Consider the following 18,394-nt stretch of genomic DNA (forward strand, 5'->3'; position numbering starts at 1 on the left):
TTCGCACAGACTCACGGATAGACATACGTGCAGAGCTATATACAGCCCTATGCATCTATTGACAGCTTCAGACAGCCCATAACAGCTACGATAAAACCAACCTGGTCATAAAACCTGTTCCGGAATTAATATCTGTATATGTATGCTACAAAATGAAACTAATAGCAACATGCAATTCAGAAGTTCACAACGATTCAAACCTACCTGGTAATAAAAGCATCTTTTCACGATACGACATTAAAAACCGAATAGGCTTCACATTTCAAATACAATACAAATTGAACACGTACCCCTATGGCTGGAGAACACAAATGGATAGCGTCCACACAATTGACAAGCTCCATAGACCAGAGTGTCAGTTAGAAACGGAACATGCCATAAATCCACATGAAAATGAGTATTAGTTAGGATAAAGTAAACGTGCTTTCTGTGGTTTTAGTGAATCTTTCCTCAATCGTATCTACGACGAGATACATATTAGTTCAGTTGGTTACCTATAAAACAAGTATTGGCCCTAAGTAACGTTGTACGCATGTACAACGAAAATGTACATATTATTAGATTAAGTTGTTGGTTTTGTTGTCTCTCAAAGCATCTGAAGGAACATATTTGCTTTTTGTGATCGTTTGTACGCTGTTGAATGTGAATTGTTTGAAGTACACTACTAATAAATATATTATCATATGTGCGAACCTGATGCATTAGCCAGCAGTTTAAAACATGTATACATTGCTCCATGTACGGTATAAATGTATTTTGTCGTTGAACAATGTTTGGTGGCTTCCGTACACTGATTTGTCAGCTGGACACCCTCGCTGAAGAAAGGCAGATCTCATGGGAGATGAAACTCTTATTAATCATTGTAATCGCTTTTTTAGGACAATATCGAAAATTCCTTGAGTTCATTACGGGAAAATCAAACGTATAGTTTGTAAATCTCTCTGTCTTCTGTGTATCTCTCTCTCCCTCTCTCAACATGAAGTCGTAAAAAAGCAAATCCATTCATTGACTAAGTTTGCAAATTATTCCATAGTAACTACATCGTATTCGAAACAAATGATATTTAGTTGCCAATCTCCATTTTTACCCTTATAACTTTAGGTAGGTTTGGAAGTATGATAATGTTGATTCCTGTTGAAAACAAAGACACAGTGGATAATGATATGCAAGTATCTAACGATCATATGCTATTCTAAACCCCCTTTCATACACCGCGATCTGTAAATCGTCAGAACTACTATGTTTTGCATTGACTTGCCCTGTCCGTAGCTTAGGTGACCATATATAATACTTTGTTCTATCCTAAATGTTTTGAACGATACATGTTTGCATCCTGCATGAGTCACAACTTAAGAAGCTTATCACTTATGTGGAATATGGGGACGTCGTTCAATACCATTCTACCCCAATTGCGTGCTACCGAATTTGCAGAATATCGTTTTACCTTTATATCACTGAAACTACATTATTACCGGTTTCAATCAGTATAATTGGGCTTCACTTTAGAACTGTTTTATGTAAAGTTTCTTCATAGTTAAAGATGCTCTGTGTGCATGTGATAAAATGATGTGTGGGATTACGGTATTTAACTTACGAAGCGATCTTCTTGTCCTGCTTGCCAGAATTGTGTATATATTTGTCGTACATTGACGTTTTTGTATGTGTTGTTATTTAATACGTCGCCTTCGTGGATGTCTTCTGAACGAACAACACTATTTGCCTCTAGAATTATTATGCTCAGTTCTAATCTGAATATAAAAATATAACAAATCTTCAACAAATTAGTTTTGATTGCTCTCAACAACTACAATTATAAGTCGAATACAACTGCAACCGACACGGCTTCAGATCTGCCGTCGGAAATGTGTTGGCAGGTATGGGTCTCTGCAGATAGTTGGAGTAATGAGAAAAAGAATCATTGTTGAATATGCATTATACTACGGCACACCAGGATATTTGTTGTTTGCAGTTTGAGACGATCATTAAGCGAGAATATCCGCATTACGGGGAGATATGTTCCCTATTTATGGTGCTTTGGTTGTTATTATCTAGGAGATTACCAACCTTGGTGTTATTACCCTGATCGAGTAAATAATAAAATAAGATATGAAATAATGGATTGAATAACACGGATATGTTCTAGAACAGCACGAGCCCCCGTATACAAAATATAACAATTTAATAAATTGCATAAACAAAATAAAATTGAAAATGACAAATATATGATAATTCTTCTTTTGGAAATAGAACTAAAAAAATCATACGAAATTGAATTAGCATTTCTGCTTTTCTAAAAAAAATACCAATTTCATCACATACTAAAGTGAATTAACAAACTCTTTAGCTCAGCATGCATGACTAACCTGGTTGCTTCCGGTTCTCACCAATTCAAAATTGATGACAAGTAAGAGTCGCCGTAGTGTTTTTCTTGTTTTCTCTTTATATGCTCATCCTCTTCGGGTCATCAACCGTACTTTGACTGTATGTCTTCTTTTCCCACCGTGTGGTACACATATGGGGCTACTTTTATCTTCAAAAGAATGAAATTTATCCTAAGTATTTGTCATTATTTTATTTTTGGCGTCGAACTTTATTTCCATTCCCGTTATGTCAGATGCCGTCTTATCGTAATTCATCAGAGTAAGGCCAATGCGATCCGTTCTCAGCCTATCAACTGATATACACATTATCTCCTCATTACCAAAAAAGGAATGTCTGTGGCAACTGCTAGAAACGTCTAGTTACACTATGACATCACTATTTTAGCATACAAGATCGATATCATTTAAGACATATATTCAAGCAATCTCGGCATGAAACTTACTCCGAACGCATTCATATCAATATAATAGTGAATGACATTGTATAATACATGACTTATATAACATTAAAGACGAATGAATACCATCTTACCATGGGAGCTCAATGAAAATTAAAGTATGAATTTTTAAACTAATAAATGCGTCACATAATTACAGTCATTTTGATTAACGTTATCCTAGAGATTCCTAAGCAACAAATAAAAAATGCCATCAAACAGTGAGTGATTAAGCATTGCAATCTTCCGATATATTGCGAGCATAGCCCTTATGTCAATCTGTATTGTTACCTGTCAAGCTAACCACCACAAATATGCTGCGAAATAACATTTACAAATAGTTTACATCAAGACAATACGGTATCTAATAATTCGTTCAATTACTCAAGTGGGATTTTTATATTCTCGACAACAGTTTTTATTCCATTATATTCACAAGTTTAAACTGAATATAGATATCGACAAAACTTTACCAATCAGTACTGTATCTCTCAAATGCACGTGCAATGTAATGTCATCTGAATACTCATGACCGTAAAATGCGTGAACTGTCACTGGGAGTATGACGATATATATTCAAAGGACAAACACGTATGCATATACACAGATGTTTCACACAGGGGTAACCTTCGTACGACATTACATTAAGAAGTTTCGTTTATATATCATTAATACAGCTAGAAATATGCCAGTACGACTAAACGTTTACACTGTGTTAACCTGTAAATAATACAATAGATGGAGTTAGAAGAGTTGGTAGATGTATCATGAAGGGAATTTTCTCATAACTTTTTATGAAATTATATTTTCTCATATACGTATTATGTTTCAAAACATTATTATCGGATGATGATTTATGGAAAATGTACTCTTCATCGTGACCAGACTTTGGTGGCGGACACAATCAGATCGATAGAAAGGTGACAATTTTACTCCTTTACGGTATTGTCACTCTACCGATGATATGATTTCACACCGCTGATGATACAGAGAGAGAGAGACAGAGAGAGAGAGAGAAGTTCGTATGCGAATTGAAACGAAAACGGTAACTATCATCATGAAGCCCAACGGAAAAACTGTTTTATTGAAAATAAATAATGTTTGCAATAGAGAGTCACAGTCCGAGTATTGAAATGCATGTAGATAATGTGTTACATTTTAGATTTAAAAAATATATATCATATCACAATTTTCCTTCAACTGTACTAATTTCATGAAATTCACTAACGTATCTGATAGAATATAATATAACTGATACAATATTGAAAATATTAAGGATTTAGCATGATTAGATATTCAATATTTCTTATCAATACCACGAGAATGTCTTTAGGGAAGCAGTTTACTTAATACTTGACCTGAAATACCAAAATACTATGTTATGGAACTTTAAAAAAAAAGTTTATTTCAAAATTAGTTATTGCTAAGCATGCAGTTGTAAGAAATACAATCATCACTAAGCCCATATACCAGGTTGGCGCACGACTTTAGTCGCTGCTTAAATATAATTCTTGAAATTGGAGAACATCACTCGCATCCAAAAAGGCCATCACCTCGAGTGGTGAACTTAACATAAGCTTCACCGTTAAGTACAATTATGGGACACAATTAGTTTAATGTGAACTGCATGAAGAAACTTTACGAGGACGTACCACTCGATACAGCCATAAACGTTTAAAGTACATGCTGAAGGATGCGAGGAATTTTAGTCACGTTATAATGATATACATGTGTTACCTAATACGTTATTGTATACATATTGTACAGACATCTGATATGTTTACATTTTATGTATTATTGTTTTTGTAATTAAACTTTACATTTGTTTAGAATGATTTGTCTTCCATTATTGTGCAGCTCATTTTAACATTTTCAAAACTTAAATTTTAGTTTGCACTATGTAGACTCTTTTGTGCTGAGGTGATGCAAACTAATACTACTACTACTACTACACACACACACACACACACACACACACACACACACACACACGCGCGCGCACACTGACAACGGGAGGCACCTGCTCGTATAATTTTGAGAAGATCTTGGCATGAAACAGCCGGGGTTCGAACCCACGACCGTCAGAGTCCGCGGAAGGTGCTCTAACCACCAGGACACCAGATTGGTCTCATAGGGATATATAATGTATTATGACTGTATAGGGGCAAGGGGAATTTAAGATAGGGATAATGAATGGCAATGGAATATGACTGTCTAGCGACGAATGTAATTTAAGATGAGGAACAAAGGACTGGCACATTGGGGACAATGTGTCATTAACATGGGAATATTGGGCCTGAATAGAACGCAAAAATTATGTCGTGATAATTTTTGAAAGCAGAAATAAGATAGTCTCTCTCTCTCTCTCTCTCTCTCTCTCTCTCTCTCTCTCTCTCAGTTTCAGTTGAGACACAGCAGCAGGAAAGGTGAGTACAAATATTGGGTTAGCCGGTGTGTAAACAAAAACGAAAACACAAACTCCAAAAATGATCTAACGCAATTAAAACATTCTCGGTAGGTTAGAGGTTTCGTTTTGGCGTAATTGAACATGCAATTTCATTTTCGTAGGAAGTTTTATTTTCGCGGATGGTCCACCGACTCTTTGTAGGGTCCACCATTCCTGATGCCTCTTCAAATATAATAGCTCCATGTTAAAAAGAAAGCTTTATTATATTTATGTTTAATTTTGTTTATGGGGGATTGTTATGCATATTTAATTTAATTTATATTTGATTTGATTTAATTGTTTGTACATTTTAAATTGTTTTTATTCTATTACATGATATTGTAATGTAACTTTATTTACTGGATTTGTCATTGTCTAGAAATTCAGTTCGATCTGACTGCATTTTCTTAAAACCAGTAAAAAATGAAACTTTGTTTATAATGCTGACCTAGTTCCTGACTTTGATTCAAAACCAGTGATAGTTGTAGTAAACAACTTTTATTTTCGTCCTCGAGGTAACATTCACAAGGTGAAATCGAGGCCATATTTGGAGTACGTGACAAATAACAATGCATCAATCAGATATATGCAAAGGATTGACAAACTTCCGTGCATCTGTTTTGCGATGTAACAAGATTTGTTGTTGGTGTTTTGTGAAAGAAGAGTCAGTAGTGTCATGGCACTTGAGAAGATAAAAAGTTGTATGTTGCAACCAGTTTTTGGACTCATTATTGTATATTTCTTCAAATTATTCGAATTCCGAGAGAATCATTTTTGTGGTTTCAACTGATTCTTGAAAAAGGACAGTTATCAAAATTGATATATAATTCAAAACAAAGAATGCTATTTTATATGATTCAACAAGAGACTGTGCATCACTTCACCGACGATTAATGACGTCATCGTCTTGCATTTTGGATTTCATCAGGATTTCAACACATGCAATTTGATTAAAAGACATTTTTTTTTTTTTAACTCCGGGGCTAATTTTGGATTTAATCGTAAAACCGTAAGTTCTTTTTATTTCGATTTTCTCTTCATATTATAGGGAAATAATTTTTTTCTTAAATTTTACAAAGCTTTTTGTCTTCACTTTCCGTATTAATCAGAATTGACTTCGAGAGTCTAATTTTATTTTGTAAAATGTTCCAGATTAATAACAATATTAGCCTTCAAATGAATTATATCGAAACAGTATCTCACCATAATCTCATTTTCAAAGTTTAGATGTTGGCGTTTCGCAAGAAAAGCAATTTGGTTTGGTCTTTTGTTTAACGTATTTCCGATCTTTATGTTTTTATACTAAATGAAATTTTCTCCCGTCCTAAGGTTTACATTGATACAATTTGAGACGAGATTTCACATGCAATGAATTATATGGCCTGTCTAAGCCAGTCAGAACACCAATTGTTTCAACCAGTGTATTATTTGGCGTCAAAAGGACGTTACGGGTATATTGGGTTCCGATTTCACCAACTAGTACGATCAAGAATGCATAGTTATATAGATAACCAATGGCATGGGATATCTCTAAACCACAGCAATTTGTATCAAGTTATATCAGTTAATATTTGTTAAATTCGATGATAATTAAACCATATCTAATAATAATAGCTTATGTCATTAGGATGCAATGAGTCCTGGAGAGGATTGTATAAGTCATTCACAGAAAATTATTTCGCTACAGCTGAAATTTAAAACTGTCATCACTTCATCAGTTTTTAAAATATAGACAAGCCTCACTTCATCGTGATGTCTTAAATTATTAATATTGAAGCAATCACCCAGGAGATCTTACATAAGAATCATCAAAAGCTATACTATAATATTATTGATTATATGATGGTACTTATTCTTTGCATAAACTAATGCTTCACTATATTATTGTGATTAAAAAGGCAAATAAATTAAGCGCTGCTAATATTATTAATATTTTCAGTAGTAGTAGGAATAGTAGTGGCATTATTTTACATGATGATTACGCTAAAGGCGTTGAACGTCCGATACATGAAGAAAAATACCACAAACAAATTTCTAAACTCTAATTCAATCTTATTCCGGATCAGACTAGTCGACAGTGCATCTAAGAGTACATGCGGCTCTTCGCATAATCAAATAGCATATTTTGAACTATGCCATAAGGACCTCATCTAATAGCATATTTTTAACTTTGCCATAAGGACATCGTCTAACAGTATATTTGCAACTATGCAGGATATCGTCATACAAGTAACAGTCTTCAAGAATTGACTATATTGTATCCAGAAATAGCACTTTTTTCGAATTATTTCTTTCAACAATTTTAAAAGGTATGAATGTTTTTTTGTTTTTTTTTCGTCTATTTACATTAAAATATATTGGTAAAAATCAGATTAAAATATTTATATTAATATTCATTGCGTAGGAGTTTTGAATTTCCTTTCTTAAATTATGAATGTCATTATTTATGCGCAAAACAAGATTGAATCTGACCTTAGCTGCTCACGAAATAACCACACGGCAGATGTCGAATAGACATTCTAAAACCTTGATTGATCACGTTGCGTCATAATGAGGCATTGAATTATCATTATAGATTTTACGTCGACGCAAGTCATCCTTATCAACAAGCAATACACTCGCAATCCTTCCAGTATATAAATGCAGCCATGTGGAACGCATGCAACGTTACAAACTTACCAAATTAATACAAATCACGAAAATGAAGGAAAAAAATCATTTTTCGTAATAAAACTAAATTCAGAAACTAATTGGGATTCAGGAGTTGAATTCAGCATATCACAGGTACTATGCAGCCTTATCGACTCACGATGGAGTATATTCATTATTTGTTTGTAGTAACAACATTGTATTTTCATTATATGTTCAAAGGTCTTATCGTGGGCCATTTGCGAATGTTCTCCTGTGTTTTGTGATTATTGTCATTATAATATTATTATAAAGCATGTGCTATCTAATTATCATTCCTAAATCAAAGAAAATAGCATAGTAAGCAATATAAAATAATACTCACCTTGATGGAGGCATCCATAAGTACTTTAATAGTTAAATTTGTAACATGTATATTGACGGCCATATCGAAATAATATATAGTTGTATACTAAGGTGATGTACCAAGGTTTTTTTTTTTTAAAAAAAAAAAGGTAAATAAAGCAGTAGAAAAAAACAAATTAATCATATCGAAATTTCCAAGACGCATCATTATTTACATTCATTAGAACTGGAGACAATTAACCACACACAATTATACGCACACATACACATGTAAATATAAATAAATAAATATCTATATATATGTGTATATATATATATATATATATATATATATATATATATATATATATATATATATATATACACATACATACATACATACATACATACATATATATATATATATATATATATATATATATATATATATATATATATATATATATATATATATATATGCGCGCGCTTGCGTGTTGGAGATTGTATTCATTCCTTTCTTCCTACGTTTCAGTTTTGCTATGAGTCTGCTGATGCGTTTGGTGTTGTGTTTGGGTATAATCTGAGAGCAAACCTTGACAGCAACAAACACCTTCGTTCCACTCTTAACCAGCATCAATGCAATACGAATTGATCATATTTTCCAACATTTGAAATAAACTTACCCATCACCGTTGGTCATGAGGGTGATAGGAAGAGGATTTAAACTGTTGTATGACTAAGTCATTCATTGCTTGCTAAAAATGTTCGGAAATTGACCTATGGTCAGACTGGTCAGATTTTGAAAGAGCAAACAAAAAAAAAAGAAAAAAATGAAAACAAACATTTTCAAAACTTTTAATATATTTTTTAATTTTAGTATTCACACAAATGACTAGCCTCTGGAAATCTTTCGGACCAATAGATTATGGTCAACGTGTACTAATTATGGACCGATACAGTCTAACCACATTTTAAAAAATGGTTATAAAATGCTGAAATAGGTTCCCCATTTCCTTCGGTATCTTTTAAATGGGGTTTCCTGTCTTTTCACATGTGTGCCAAGAGGTAACATTGTGTTGTGCAAATGATTTAACACCCTCTGCTAAATCTGTATTGACACATGAATGACCAGCCCAGGGGGTTTCGTATGTGTAGAATATTCATTGTGTTTCCTTTCTTCTTACAATGTCTGATTCCTAAAACTGATGGCAGATGAACGGTTAGAATTTATCTTATAAGTTTTTGAAGTTGTATGTTCAAAATATGTGTTAATGCTCCGATATCGGACATGCGAACCCTACCACGAATGTAGCATTTATTACTTGTTAAGACTACATGAAGTAGTAGTTATTATGTAAGATTACGTATTGAACCCTACATTCATAGACGCATAGTGGGTTGATAATGTTAATAATAATACTATTATTAATAATAAGATAATGATATCACTAATTATAATAATATAACTAGTAACAATAATAATGATAGTAGTAAAAATAATGGTAATTATAATAATAATACTTTTCATCATTATGATTATTGTTATTGTTAGTATTACTATTATTCATCATAGTTTGGATACTGGATTTCTATATAATCCAATATAACCGCTTTAATAGACGTGCCTTATAGCTTTTGTAAATGCGTACTGTATATTTTTCCATGTGTATTGCATGTATCGGAAGAGTATTATGGATGTGCTAATATTTTGGGAGAGTATTCCAGATTTAAACTACATCTTGGAAGAGTATTACAGATGGGCTAATATTTCGGGAGAGTATTCCATATATACCCTCTATCTCGGACAAGTAGTCAAGATCTGCTTAATAACTCGTAAGAGTAGTATATATTTGCTGATACAAAGAAGACTATTCCATATTTTCTGTATATCAGGGACGAGTATTTCAGAAACAACGTATATTTCGGAAGAGTAATTGATATGATGTTCATCATATATCTTGGAAAAGTGTAATAACTATCGAGGAAGAGTATGAATTACAGAAAGCAGAGAGACAAGCATGCTAAGTATGCATTCTCTACATAGGTGCGTCAAATGGCTTCCTTTTAGACACTGAGGAATATGCAAACCGTACCAAAATCATAAATAACGAAGACTTTGTTATATGATTGAAAAAAAAAGAAAAGTTTCAAAATTGGCTTATATCTTCCAACAAAGTTTGTTTGGCATAATTTGCGTCACACATAAGGTGAAAAATCTTTACATGTTTGCAGCACACCGTTGTTCCGTCAATGATTATTGTTTTAGAGACAAATATATATCTGTATTGATGTCCTGCTTCTCTCACTTGTTAAAGACATGATTAAGTTTTATTCTGGTTTTGCAATCTGTTATGTATTTCTACATTGTTTTCATTAAGTCCATGGATACCAAGGAGGACCGTATAAAAGTATCATCAGGTCTATGAAGAATCCCGTCTACAATGTGACCATATTTATGAGTGGGTTGTTTAACTGACTGTCTGAGGTTGAAAACATTAATGTAATCTAAGAGGTCTGATGTGTATACGATTTCATGACAGTCAAAGTGAAAGTTGAAATCTATAAGAGTGCTCAGATTGCCACCTATCGAATTTCCATACTTCAGACAATTTTGAAACTGCTCCATGCAGAGAGATTCAGTCAGCTTGACATTTTATGCAAGGGGGAGGGCGGTAGAGGCAGCAAAAGATTGATTGCCCTTTATTCCAGTGTGAAGATGGTTTTGACTAGTTCAAAAGATGTGAGGTAGAAATTTAAGGTTATGGTGTGGTGTGGTGTGGTTAAGAGGTTTGATTATGGAGTCTATTCTAATGACAGAAATTTCACCTCCACGAGAGTGGCCGGGGACCGACATGTTCAAGTAACGGGTGGGTATCAGATCCGCTCACTTGTGCTCATCGCCATATGTTTTTAGTCATGTTTCTGTCAGGATAAATATGTCCATATTTAGATCGTTGAAAAAAATAAATTTGTCTATGCCCTTTTCCGATGGTCCTACTGATACGGCAAAGCAAAATGCAATACGCAGTGGGATCTCTTGGATATTTGACACCAATGTTCTTGGTTGAGAATTTAATAAGCATTTTAATTAGGTTATCTAAATTAACGGCCTAATTTTTAAATTGTTCAGCCGGAAAGGGCGCAAGGGAGATAACTGGAAACCGTCTGGCTGTTCTACACCGGCCAGTTTTTAAATAAATTTTCTTTTTTCGCTTTCGTCTGCATTTAAATAATGATGAATGTAGTCCCAGTTCGTTTTGTCTAGATCACAATGTAGTGTGGAGAACCAAGGAGTGGTAATTTAAAGCAATTAATGTGGATCCATCATAACACAAACGGATGAATTGGTGAGTATCAATTGATGGTGTTTGTTAACAACAACTGACTTTGTAGCAGTGGAGCAAGAAAGCTGAGAAAAAGTCAAATTGTTCTCGTTTCCAAAGCAAGGAAATAAATAAACACATACGAACTGAGCATCCATTGCATGGTGATTACAATAACGTAGACAAAAACAGACAACAAGCACATATATCTTGATAAAGGGCACTACAATGGAACAGTAGCTTAAGTGATACCGGCCATAATTAATATATATATAGATATAGAAATATATATATATATATATATATATATATATATATATATATATATATATATATATATATATACGGATATATTTATGCGATTGCTTCACATAAGGAAATATGTGATAAAATACTTTGAACATTGAGAAACTGTCAATGAATTGTACAAATCCCTTTATTTATTAAATCCATGTGCTTGGACTTCTATTTGTGTGCACAACGATACCGGAAGGTGATTTGTGGATATTGTATAATATTTCGAAACAGTGAGTTCGGTTCATCATATGTCGCACGTGCGAAGTGCTTTATATGGGAAGAAAAAATGTTTCAAGTTCAGACAGGGTGTAGGGCCACATTTCCTGTGTATAAATGCTTCAATGTAGGGCGAAATCATAACATTTTCTAACGTCTTGTCAGTGAGCAGTCAACTTAAGGACTTGCAAATCTCTTCGGCTGTAGAGGTATGCGAGTTATTTATTATTTTTGTTATGTACATTATTTGTTATAACTTTTATACTACGAAGTTTAGTTTTGTATATTTTCAATGTCACTCAGGCTTGGGTAGTATTCTGGAAATATTTTCTTTTCTCGATGTGTCTTAACAAGAGATCTATATTATCAATCAAGTTTTGTCTTTTTTAAGAAACATACTAGCAGAATAATTATATAAATTAAATCAGATAATTAGATTCCGTCTCCATACTTATATTATATCAAATAATTAAATTAAGTACACTGTCCTTACCTCATAATATATATTCATTATCCATGATTTAATACACATTTTATGTAAGATTTCACATTGCTCTCCAATGGTAAACATCTACGGCACATTTTTGGCCGTATAATTTTGACGAAAACAATCTCAAAAATTTGTATTTGTCATATGTTGATATATCCTTCTTGATCAGTTACTTTCACAAGGCTAATGGTTCGTTTATAACACGAGTTAAGAAAGTTAAAACACCAGTTCGATAACAAAATTATAACAAGAATTCGATACGCCATCTGATATGTGATGCTGGATATTTTAAACCAGAAAGGATAACTTTAAAACAAAAATGGAACACTATTTTAAAGTATTCAGTGGAACATAACAAAGCAATATTTACACTAGATATCATAAAGATAAAGGAGTGTAATCAATGCAGACTGAATATTGAATTATATTTTGGTGTAAATATTGAAACAATAATCACATTAAATAACATGCCCAATGACTTTTTTTTGTTCATTTTCTTTTTGACTTTTGAAACATCAAGTATCGGACGGTACACGCAATAACTTTCAGCATGATTTTTATTTGCTTATGCTGACATATAATAATTCTCAAATTCGTTGGGGTCTTTAGATACAATGTATGATTACCACAAGCAAATTCATCATGAACGGCCTTCTTAAAATTAGTCGCATTCTGTTTAACTTTCCTTGCATCAAATATGTAAGAATTAAAGATCAAGTTATTTCACAGATTCCGTCATATTGCTTTGGTTTGCATTTTAAATCAGTATCAATCCGCGTGACCGGATGTAAAATTGCAAACATTATGACTTTAAAAAGAGACTGATTGTAAGAACTTGCTCTTTGAGTCAATAATTTATCTCTCAGTCACTCTTTCTATCTTAAAATTATTTTATACGTGTTCTTAACCAGAAGTATGTTTATGTAATATACGTATGTGAACACACAATCGTTCGACGACATACACACCCATGCATCAGATGAAATAAGACAGACATACATACATATAGACAGGCACATGGGTGAAAGCCACACATGTCCTATACACTCATAGTGTATCTGATATCAATATTTATCCAAATTGTATACTCGGAAGTTTCCAAAGGTTCAAGGAAATACAATTAAAATAATCATCAAGGAGACTCGTACGTGCGCCTGTCTGTTCAAGCCTGGTTGACATTTGTGCATTTTGAAAAAAATAAAGTTATATCATGAAAAATATAATGAACATTAATAGAAAAGCAACAGTCTAAATCAATAATAAAAGAACGTCAAGAAGTTAGAATTTGTTCCCGTTGTCGTTCGACCTCCATTAACTGTTATGATTGAAGCTGTACAAAATAAACTTATTTTCATTATTTTTCAAGCGAGATAAAATGAAAGTACTTTTTTACGAAGCGATACACTTTCGCACAATCAACTAATACAAACTAGAGCATAAGGTAGTAATGGAAAGATAATTATTTTCTGAAATTAGCAGAGAATATTTATTTGAAAGATGGGAGCAACGCAGGTTAGTGAGAAAGAAAATAAAAGATGTGAAAAGCAATGATCAAATATTGATTTCAATTCTTTTTAAGATGATGAGATATCGATCCTGCTTGCATAATGTGGGCGGTCTGTCACACTGTATTCTTCTACATCTGCCATCGTAATTGCTTGAACTATCCAGAAGTGAGTTGCACCGAGATGCCATCTGATGTTTTCAAGGGAGATACTGACTGTGAAACCCCCTATAGGTTGGCGGTGATTGCTTGATTGGCCAAATAATTGAATGGTGGTCGGTGACTACCTGTAATACCAACTGTTTGATTGACTGGATTAACTTGTACCTAAGTATTCTGGTGACAGTGTTGTGGAACTCCATAAATGTAATCCTTTAGCCGTGGGGTAATTGTAGGGTATGTTATACACAGTGCTTAGGGATTGAAATATATATTGTATGGTATCTGTCGCCATGATTTCATCATTTCACTATTTGAGTAAGTATCTCATTTTTCACTATGTGTGTAAAAATAAAAATACTATATGAGTAAAGTAAATCACCTTTACTACTTTACAGTATTCTTGTTGTGTGGACTTATTGTTAACCATTAAACTTTGTACTTGTATTCACTTACTTGTATTCACTGATACGTTGCATCATTAGGTTCGTGCGGATTGTTGCAATTAGTCCAACGCTAGACCATAACAATTTAAAGAACTACCGCCCAGTTTCTAATTTCCCAGTCATATAAAAAATCTTAGAAAAGGTTGTTCTATCCCAGCTTGTATCTCATCTAAATTCAAACAGTTTTTTTAAATCAATGTACAATCTGCATATCGCCCTTGCTACAGTACTGAAACTAAAAGTAGGTAATGACATTCTCTCTGCTTTGAATAGCGGACAGGTTACAGTTCTCAACCTCCTTGATTTGTCTGCATCATTTGACACACTAGACCATGATATATTACTTCAACGTCTCCAGCATGAATTTGGCATTCATGATACTGCCTTACTGTGGTTCAAATCCTACTTGGTCAACAATGTAATTTGAATGGAATAGTATCCCAAAACCACAAACTCGCGGACACACACAAACACACGCACAGCTGTTGTCCGTGTCTGTGATACATTAGACGTATGACAGCTGTTGTCAATGTTATACTATATTCCCTTGCTTTAATTAAATGGAAGGATCCAGTCAAAGATTAGAGAGCTCTACTTGAGAGTAGTTTTTGGAAAATTAAAGACACTTTACTATTCCAGGAATCAGTGGTGCTTTAGACACCACTCAATAGTATAGTTGTATGCACCCATAAGAGGAAGGGTTTCAAGGACGGATCTCGCGCTGGGTGGCATCATAAGTGCTCTCGCGCAGAAAACAGTCGTGCAGATCACTGATGGCGATCGTGGTTCTGATGTTAATTTAACTGATTTGTGGGTGATTTAGTTTCTTGATTTGGTGTTTCGAAACCGTTTGGGCTTGGTTTGTGAAAACATATTGGCTGCCACTGACCCGTGATTGCATGCATATGAATAATTCCCGCTGGGGCATTCGCGTGTGCAGCAAGGTCGAAGTCATTTAGGATAGCCATCAAGGTTCCTACGCACTACTTACTGTCTCAGTCATCCGTTGCACGCTATACTGTTCCAAACAGACTGGATGGCGCTTCCGTGTAAACTGGTGATTTATCCACACATTTTCTTCCTAAAGCTCTGTATGATTCTTTCACTGGTTCATTGTAGATATGGAGAATGTACACGGTTGAACAATTCACACAGAGCAATACATATGACATTAAAAATGTTTATCTGTATGGTATTTGCTTACATATTACGTACCTAGACAAAGCGACAAGTGAACCACGGAAATTAAAAAGGTATTGCGTATTCTTGCACAGAATAGTGATCGTTTCCATATCGATGAAATATAGAACAGGTTTTCCATGATTCAGATGTAAAGGTGAAATATAGAAGTTTTTTATCAGTAAAGCAATTAGTCGTCTAACCCGCCAAAATGTTGGTTAGTTTCCATCTGTCTCTTTAATCTCGAATTATTCTTAAAACTTTGTAATCAGTTTTAGTATGAAACAAATGTAAAATCAGATCTGTCTAGTTAGTCATTATGTAATTGTGTTTAGTCTTCTGGAACCTCTTTATAAATTGTTTTTTTAAAAAAAAAAAACATTATCTGATTACTTCTGTAACTCGAATCTGACATTCTAAGATGCTCTAAGCAAACATCATTAGTAATAAAATACAGTAGGAATATGGAGACTTTTTTAAAAATCTTACAGAATGAGATGCTTAAAAATACACATCCGATAGATACGATAAGACAGAAGGGATATACTTTGAATCTGACAAAATCATCTGTTTCATGCACACGTGCTATACATGTTATAGTAGTAAATACAGCAAAATGGAAATAACTTGAATCAAACAGACAATGATGATTTATATGCACATTACATATATTCTGTAATAAGAAAACAACATAACATCACATGAAAGGGGCTAGTTTAGCAAAATCAGTGTCTGATTGCGTACCTTCTCAACCATTCTACTAATTTCAAGTCACATACAATGTGTATTAATTGAATTAAATTATTAGGTTATTCTCTTTCTCAATACACATACTTATATATATATATATAAATATATATATATATATATATATATATATATATATATATATATATATATATAATGTATAATTTATATATGTTCATAATATGACTATGAGTATGTGATACTTCTACATTTAAATAAGACAGACTGCAACATTTAAATACACGTATTTAATTAATATAGTTGTTGCATTTTTATCTACTTAGGCTGTATGTAATATTGAAATACATGTATTCTAGTTATAAAGTTACATTATTATCAAAGAATGCACACAAGAGACACGTAATGTGTTTCATTGACAGTGATCTACAAAGGCTATCGAAATTATAGATACGATGTTCGTCCGCCCGGAGCCTGCATTTTGAGAAGCAGACTATCATTCTCTTCGGTTCTACTCAGAAAGAGACGAGGATATATATATATATATATATATATATATATATATATATATATATATATATATATATATATATATATATATGCGTCGACTGCTGCCAGATCCAGTTAGTTTTGGTTATTTAGCAGTGTTACATCATTTAATATTAGAGTTATGAATTAATTCTTGACAATTAAGTACTTGAGTTTCAAAGAGCTATAACCTAGATATTTCACTGGAGAAAAATAACATAAAATGTACGGCTTGCCTTCAATAGGCACTGGTAACATTATAAGCATCAAATTTTGATGTTATTTTTTGGAATATTATGTATTTTAGTGGTTCAGATGGCCTTCCCGAACGAGGCGCTAATAATGTTTATTTCCTAAAATTTCTGTTTTACTTTGAAATGGGAATGATAAATAAAATGCTGTTTATATTATCTGTGCGAATGTATGAGGAGCCGTAGCGGACAAATGCTGGTCCAATCAGAAAGTTTCCGTTGGAATCTTTAATGTCAGATGTCAAGAATTACAATTCCACATGTTGCATAAAAAATGCTTTTCTTCAAAGTTTCATTTTCAAGGTCGAAAGTTTAGATTGTGTCTGTTGCATTAAACAATAGTGGTTGAAAATTATATTTTCAATCTCGAGGTTTTAGATTTTGTCGTTTGAATTACGCGGTGATGTTTGAAATTGCAATGTCATATATCGATATTTCCTAATTTACGTACTGGTTCAAAGAGTTTATGTTGAATGTTCCATTTCATATGGGGAAATGATGTGCTGATGTTAAGAGTAACATTACACAATATCCACTTTATCAGTTCAAAACAATATCGAGTATTAAGATACACCATTCGTATATTCATCTATAATGCGCATTACATTTCATGAATTTACATTTTGATAGTTATTATTCACATGTAGAAAGTTACTAGGTATGATTTCTTTTAGAGGTCGCTCTCGTGAACGTACCGCGTTATTTTTAAACAAGGAGAATGCTTCTCTTTGCTATGACTTTCAACCTATGAAATGTAAATACTCGCCTAATAAAATGGATATTTCCTCGCAAACAATTAAATACGTGTGAATTGGTCATTCTCGAAATGGGACCAGCTTCTGTCCGCCTCATACGAGTGATGACAGAAACAGCAGAATAAAAATGGGAAACATTACAAGCCACCACATTTGAGCTCAATATAAAACAACAATTCCTTTCACTCAGTGAATAATGAATACATTTCATCTTGTGGATGAAAAAGTTAAACATCACCCACTGTATATCAGCTATTCGTCGGATTCAAGCCAATTGTTAGTCGATGGTAGAAAAAGTACAAAG

This window comes from Sinohyriopsis cumingii, chromosome 10, assembly GCF_028554795.1.
Source record: "Sinohyriopsis cumingii isolate HCF-2022 chromosome 10, ASM2855479v2, whole genome shotgun sequence".
Lineage (NCBI taxonomy): Eukaryota > Metazoa > Mollusca > Bivalvia > Unionida > Unionidae > Sinohyriopsis > Sinohyriopsis cumingii.